This window comes from Euphorbia lathyris, chromosome 9 (assembly GCF_963576675.1).
Source record: "Euphorbia lathyris chromosome 9, ddEupLath1.1, whole genome shotgun sequence".
NCBI classification, from domain to species: Eukaryota; Viridiplantae; Streptophyta; class Magnoliopsida; order Malpighiales; family Euphorbiaceae; genus Euphorbia; species Euphorbia lathyris.
In genome coordinates, this window is record NC_088918.1 from 38,312,961 (window position 1) to 38,321,523 (window position 8,563).

An 8,563-nucleotide genomic window follows, 5' to 3' on the forward strand; every position below is an offset into this window, starting at 1 on the left:
ATATAACCCGTTTTGGGCTTCGCGGGTTATCAAATAAATATCAACAAAGAATGAAACCTCCTCTTTCCTTACCCTTTCCTGAAACATCCAAAACAAACGGCTCCTAAGTATTGATTAATATTAATAGGGATAATGTACCAAAATAGGCCTATAGTTTTTGGAGAATTATCAATTTAGGCTCCACGTACAAAATAGCATCAATATAGGCTTAGGTGCCGTTTGGTATGTTGTAATGGGCGTCGTAATGGAATGATCATTACGATGGAGGCCCATTACCATGTTTGGTTAGTAATATCATTTTTATTGTAATGGAATCATCATTACGTCTTTCACTTTTTCTTCACTAATTGATGTAATGGGCATTACAAACAAAATAGATATGAATCCCCATTACGATTAGACCTTGTATTTTTATTACTAATTGCAAAGTACGAAAAAAACATGAAAACATAAAAACTAAAAAAAATGCGAAAAAGTGAAAACCAAAAACGAGAAAAAATGCAAAAAATGAAAAAACATAAAAATGAGAAAAAATATGAAAAATACGGAAACAGTAAAACAAGAAAAAATACGAAAAAATGCGAAAAAGTAAAAAAACCGAAAACGAGAAAAAAATGCAAAAAAGCGAAAAAAACATAAAAACGAAAAAATATGAAAAATACGAAAACGGTAAAACGATAAAAAATGCAAAAAACGGGAAAAGGCAAAAAAACATAAAAACGAGAAAAATATGAAAAACACGAAAACGGTAAAATAGCAAAACGAGAAAAAATGCGAAAAAGTAAAAAAAAAAACCAAAAATGAGAACAAAATGCAAAAAAGGGTAAAAGCGAAAAAAAACATAAAAACGAAAAAAAATATGAAAAACACGAAAATGGTAAAACGAAAAAAAATACAAAAAACATAAAAACAAAAAAACATGGAAAAAACGGAAAAAACAAAAATGAGAAAAACAACGAAAAATGGAAAAGAAATTGAAAAAAACATAAAAACGAAAAATGTAAAAAAACATGAAAATTGTATTTAACTAATATAAACATATGTTATGATAATTGCATTTCATCAATTTTATTAAAATTTGTCAATCAAACATGGTAATGTAATCATGATTCCATTCCATTACATTACACATTTGATTACATTACAACATTGATTACATTACATTGCATTACAACGTACCAAACAGACCCTTAATGTTTAAAAAAGAGTATCAATTTAGGCCTTGATAACGGAATGAGACACGTCATTGATATTACTCTGTTAAGTTCTGTCAATTGTACGTGGAGAGAGAAATTAGAACTTAACGGAGTAATAGGAATGACGTGTCCAATCCGTTATCGAGGCCTAAATTGATACTTTTTTAAACGTTAAGTCTATATTGATATTATTTTGTACGTGGAGTCTAAATTGATACTTCCCCAAAAACCATGGATCTATTTTGATACCTTATCCCATATTAATATTAACCTCATTAAAATTAGTAAAAGTATTAATCAACATTAATGTATCCAACAAAATAAATAATGATTTTTTTTATGAATCTAATTCATCAATTCGAAGTGAAGGAGAAATTGATGAACATCTTATTTTAAAAAGTAAGTATTTAAGTTTATGTCAAAAACAAATATTTGGAGTTAAGTTAGTAATTTAGGCTAAAAGTAAACAATGATTGGCCTTTCATTAATGACTAATTCATTAATGGGCAAATTATAAATCTAACTCAATTAAAGGGGTTCATTTACATATCTAATCCACTTTGCTCTCATTTACCAAATCAGACACTTTCATTCATTTTTGGACAAAATTACCTTAGTTCTATTCGATCGATCCATCTGCTCCTGCTCCCGCTTCTTCTTCTTCTTCCACTTCGTCAGCTTCTTCTTCTTCTTCTTCTTCTTCTTCTTGTTGTTGTTGTTCTTCTTCGTTTCAACTTCTGTTTGGTTCATCTTCTTCAGTTTCGGTTCGTTTCAACTTCATTATACGTTTCATTTTCGTCCCTTTATATATATTCATCTCTTCTGTTCTTCATCCTGTGCATTTTCATCTCGTTCTTCGCAACGTAACATCTCTACGGTTTCATTCGTTCGATATGGCCAGAAAAAGGAAGGCAGCCGGAAATGAGGAGGAAGTACAAACTAAACATAAGATAAGTGGTCTGGCCTTCATCTTCTTCGTTAAATTTTGCCATAGGAAGCTGGAATGCGCTCGAATGCGACGTTAATGGATATTGTGAAATTCACAGTTATTGTCGCATTTTCGTATATGTAATCCTTGTCGCATTCTGCTGTAAATGCGTTTGAATGCGACAAGGTTTTTGTACAAACCTTGTCGCATTTATGTATGAATGCGCTTGCATGTGATAATGTTTATGTACAAACCTTGTCGCATTCTTTTATGAATGCGCTCGGATGCGATAAGGTTTTATATATAAACCATGTCGTATTTGGATTGAATGTGCTCAACTGCGACATCGATTATACATATAATTTGTCGCATTTTTGTTGTATGCACTCAACTGCGACAAGTTTTATTAGTGAAATTTAATATTTGTGTATATGTGTTGATTGTGTTATATATCTTGCAGAATAATGGGAGGGAAGCAAAAAAGAGCAAAAAGAGTTCCAATTACAAATATCCTGAAACGATTAATTCGAACGCTCAAATAACTGTGAGATTTAATTTGGATTATGGAAAGGTTATCATCATTATCGTAACAATAATCATTATCATTATCATTATGATGACCATGATTATCATAATTCAGATAATCCTCATTATTGTAATTCTGATAATCATGATCATTATGATGAGCATTATGATAATGATTATTGTTACGATAATGGTGATAACCTTTCCATAATCCAAATTAAATCTCACAATTAAGACCTTAATAACAAGTTTGATTAATTAATTACGTATATAATTATTGTTGGAGACTTTAGATAAAATGGCTCTTTAGCCCTTGCTTTTGCTTTGTAACTTTATGTATCCCACATGGGAAACTTATGAGTCGGTTGAAACGTTTATATTGGGTTGGGCCTAATGAGATATTAAATTGTGTTTAGTGGGTTTTACAAAATATACCACATGAGCGCGCTCGCTTGTTCACACGACGCCCGTCCGACTGGAGTGGGCCCGATTTTTTTTTTGCCATTAAATATTTTAAACCTTTTGACTAATTCTTAAGCAGTTGAATTCTTATCTCCACTATCCCTAATTTTATTCAACAATTACGTTTTTCTCTGCACAAACGTTGTCCACTACAACGTTCGGTTTTCAAATTAAAATAAAAGGGAATCCTTAGCAGTTCTGAAAATATATGATTTTCGATTCCCTGATTTTTTATCTCAAATATTATTTCTTCTCTAGGCATTAAATTCTTGTTGTTCCAAAGCTTCGCCCTAGAGTGAACTAGGTCGGTGCTTGCTGTGTAAACCTTGGTTGATGATCGGACTTCTAGATTGCACCAGAGTCTGCCGCAATCGTTTCCAACTCAGTGGTTTTATCCACGACACATCGTTTACATTCCAATAAGTTGTTATGTTTCCTTTTTTGTTTCTACAATTTGAAAACGATTATTTCTATCGGTCATCATGTCTGCTCTAATTTCAAAGAACATTCCCGATCTCTCTAAATTAGAGCCCTTAGACGGTCTCAACTACAAAAGATGGTCTCAAAAAATGAATATATTTTTTGAACAACTAGACCTTGATTATGTTGTTCTTTCTGATCCCTCTGTCGACCCAAACGGTCTTGCTATGTCGCTTATTGTTCAACAATACGATAACCAGTCTGCTAAGTATGAAAAAGATAACAAAATAGTTAGAGGACATCTCCTTAATCATATGTCGAACCCTCTGTTTGATATATTTGTGAACAAAAAGTCTGCGAAAGAAATTTGGGTTTCATTAAAAGATAAGTATGGATCTGATGATGCTGGAAAAAGAAAGTATATTGTTGGCAGGTGGCTACATTATCAGATGGTTGATCAAAAACCGATCATTGATCAGATTCACGAATATGAAAACCTTGTTGCTGAAGTTCTCAGTGAGGGGATGAATATGTGCGATATGCTTCAAGCCAACGTTCTACTAGAGAAGTTCCTTCCTTCCTGGAGTGACTTCAGAAACCACCTGAAGCACAAAAAGAAAGACTTCAGTCTCCAGGAGCTTGTTAGTCATATGTGAACTGAAGAAGCAAACAGAATGAAAGATAAACAACTTTCCTTTATTTCAGTTTCTATTAATGCTAATGTTGTTGAATATGCTGTGATTCCAAAAGACTGATCAAAAGGACATGCAAATAGAACTTCCAGATTGCACCAGATCTTCCGTAATTGTTTTCAACTCAGTGGTTTTGTCCACGACACAACGTATAAAGTTGTTCTGTTTCCTCTTTTGTTTCTACAATTATTTTCAATTATTGTTACGAATATGTTATTTCAATTTTACAACTTATATTTCGTGCGATCAATTTGCTCATTTCAAATTATGCATTTTAGTTGTAATTTTCTGTTTATTTCTCACATGCGTAATCAAAACAAAAACAGAAAAGTATAAAATCAATGTGTGAACTGAAAATAAAAAAATGGATGACTACAAGTCGGAAACATTAAAATTTATGTTTCCTATCAAAGAACTCATGAAAATAATATATATTTTTTATGACGATTTTTCATTTTTCGTCACTAAAAATTTTACGATTTTGCACCGGCCAAAATTTGGCCTAAACAGATACCGCATCCGTTCGGCCGATGGCGGGAATGGATGTCGCATCCGTTCCCGCCATAACCCGAATAGATGCGGCATCCGTTTAGGCCAAATTTTGGCCCATTCTCTCAAAATAAAATTGTTTATATAGGTGCGGTGATAGGCAATATAGGAGCGGTAAATAGCAAACTTCTTCATTAATTTCTAAATGAATCTTATTAAAAGTTGTCCTTATCATAAATAAATACTCATGTTTAGTAGTATAAAAGCAGACATAACCATTTTAAACAAAATCAAAAGTTAAAACTCATATTTTCTCTTCAGAAAAATATGGAAGTATGGTTCCTCATCGTTGTCACCATCTCGATTTCTGCCTTGCTCAGAGCTTTTCTAAACCTTTTGTCTTCTTCCAAGATTCCAGCTAACAAGCTCCCGCCGGGGCCCCGTATCATACCTGTCATCGGACACTTAAGATGGTCGAGAAAATCTTTTTCGGAGATTGAATTGATCTTCCGTTCCCTTCACTCGAAGCTCAGCCCTATAATCACTCTCCGCATCGGATCTCAGCCATCCATCTTTGTCGTCGATCATTCCCTTGCTCACCAAGCCTTAGTCGAGAACGGGACTGTTTTCTCTAACCGCCCGGCACCTACTGCTACAAATTTAATTGTTAGTAGCAATCAGCGTACTATCAGCTCATCCTTTTACGGTCCTACTTGGCGCCTCGTCCGCCGGAATATCACATCGGAAATACTCCATCCTTCACGGGTGAAGTCTTATTCTCATGCTCGCAAATGGACTCTGCAAATTCTCCTCCAGCGCTTCCGATCTCAGTCGAATTCCGACGGTCCTGTTAGCGTTTTGGATAATTTTCGATACGCTATGTATTGCTTATTAGGTGTTATGTGTTTGGGAGAGAAACTTGATGAGGAACAAATGAAGGAAATTAAGAGGGTAGAGCATTGTGCTGTTAGCAATGAACTGAAATTCGAAACACTTAATTACTGGCCGGCGTTGACTAAGATTCTGTTAAAGAAACGTTGGTAATGGTTCCATGATCAAGATTTGATCTCTAACATGATCAAACTCAGCATTTAATCCAGACAAAAATTGCATCAATTGTTCATCCTCAATCTGTGTTTGAGCAAGCTTCCTTGACTCTCCACAAGTGCAATTTTCAATAGGCTTCAATATTGCATATTCATCCCACATCATTTTCATCTTATTAAAAAAATCTACTAAAGACATACCTCCTTGAGTCGAACTGCAAATTTCCTTGCGAAGTTGAAAGATAAGAGGACCATTACTTTCTCCATACCTTTGCTCTATCTCCTTCCACAATCCTTGAGCAGATTTTGCATGAATGAAGACTGCAGCCAATTCTTTGGTGAGAGAATTCAAGATCCAGGAGAATACCAGATCATCTGTTTCTTTCCACTTCAAATGTGCATCTGAGGTTCGATCTGCTGGTTCATCGTTCTTCATGGTGAAATTTGTCTTGCGTTTTGCACTAATGGCAAGCAACAATGCTCTCTTCCACAGATTATAATTCTTTCCATCAAGAATTATATTAACGATCATCAAACCAGGATTGTCACTGCTCTGGTTGTTTGATGAATTACCAGATGTATTCATCGTTGATTCTGAATTAGGTATATTACGATTTGAATCGTGATTGAAAACTTGATCTGAGTTCCGATCGGGATTGCTCGATTCAGAATCACGATCAGAATTTCTTGATTCAGAATCGTTTGATTCTGATTCAACCTCTTCAAAACTTGAATTCACGATATCAGCGTACGATCTGTACTGTTGTTTCTTTCTTCTCATTCTCCGATCATCTCAATTTCCAGTCGCCGGAATTTGGAATCCACCACCCCAGCTCTGATACCATATTAACCTAACTGAAATTGAAAAGAGATGAAGAGAAAGATATTTTTGTATATATGAATCAGAGAGGATTACAGTATTTATATACAAACAATTACAATTAATACGGAATAAGGAAATTTACTTTCTATGTCTAAAGACTCTAATACCCTCTGTCTATATAACACCAATATAGACAACCTCTGTCTATATAACACCAATATAGACAATGATAGATGTATATATTCTAACAAACTTGATGAGAAACAAATCAAGGAAATCAAGAGGGTAGAGCATTGTGCTGTTAGCAATGAACTGAAATTCAAGACACTTAATTACTGGCCGGCGTTGACTAAGATTCTGTTAAAGAAACGTTGGTCGGAGTTCATAAAGATTCAGAAGGAAACACATGAAGTGATGCTTCCATTGATAAGAGCAAGAAAGAAAGTGAGTGAACAAAATCAGGAAAGTGAAGAGTTTATGTTATCATATGTTGATACTTTGTTTAGTCTGCAACTTCCAGACCAGAAAAGAAAGCTTACAGAGACAGAAATTGTGAGTTTGTGCAATGAATTGGCTCTGATACTAGTTCCACAGGATTGGAATGGATCATGGCGAATTTAGTGAAGTTGCCCCAAATTCAAGAGAAGCTATTTATGGAAATCAAAAGTGTTGTTGAAGAAGGAGAAGAAGAGGTTAAAGCAGACGAACTTCATAAGAAGGGCTAAGGCGACACCCGCCCGTCGCATTTTGTATTGCCACATTCAGTGTCAGAAGATGTTGTTTTGGGGAAATATTTAATACCCAAAAATTCAAATATAAACTTTATGATAGCAGAAATGGGATGGGATTCAAAAGTATGGGAAGATCCAAAGAGTTTCAAGCCAGAAAGATTTATGGGAAAAGATTTTGATATAACAGGAAGTAGAGAGATTAAAATTATGCCTTTTGGTTTTGGAAGGAGAATGTGTCCAGCATATGGTTTTGCAATGTTTCATCTGCAGTATTTTGTGGCCAATTTGATATGGAAATATGAGTGGAAAGCTGTTGATGATGATGAAGTTGATCTCTCTGAAAAACAAGAATTTACCGTCGTCATGAAGAATCCATTGAAGGCACACATTTCTCCCAGGCTAAAATAAAAATTACTATGATTATTCTATTCCATTTAATTTGCAATTTTAATCTTGTCTTTCAATTATATCACTCACAAAACACACATCTATACATGTGTAATAATATGCTTCACTTTTTACCATTTTCATCTCAATTATATCAGACTTTTTTTTTTTTAATACATGAGGCTCTTCCTCAACTTGTTTAAAAAAATATGAGGATATACTATATAAGCATATATGCTAAAACGGAAAAATACAATAGAAATATATATTAACCCATAAATATATACTACAAAAAATAATAGGAGTTTCAAGTACAAATAGTTAGGGAAAATTAGTTATGTGTGCCTAAATAATATTATCAAATTCATATTAGAAACAAACCTTTATATTATTTCTAATGCTCTCTATAATACAATAATGGACGATTGTATATTGATATGTATTTACATGATATAGAATTAATTTCAACTAATAATTCAGAGATGAATATGGCTTTTTTCTTCCGCTCAGCCTCCCTTCGCATATATGTTGTAATAATTTGGTCCAATACTATATAGCTATTGTCTATTTTGGTCCATATCCAACACATTGGGCCTCACGGCTTTAAAACATATTTGCATGTATTGGATTCTCATCTTACTAATAAGCTACAGTCACACACTCTCTCCATTTTCGATATGGGATTTAGTTCATTCATACCCTCATCACCATTCCTTAGGACCGCTCCTTGCTCAGACCTTCTATCTCAGTGCCATCCACTTACAGGCCCACCAGCTTCCTCTTGGTTCGTCCCCGATCACACATCATACGTGGAGAGTCGGCTTTGATACCAATTGTAACATCCTGTTGAGAATTTTCACCTAC

General features: G+C 34.2%; 1 pseudogene; it reads left to right on the top strand.

Moving 5' to 3' along the window:
• Nucleotides 1-5,039: 5,039 nt before the first annotated feature.
• Nucleotides 5,040-7,720, top strand: LOC136207121 (cytochrome P450 89A2-like; annotated as a pseudogene).
• Nucleotides 7,721-8,563: the final 843 nt, after the last annotated feature.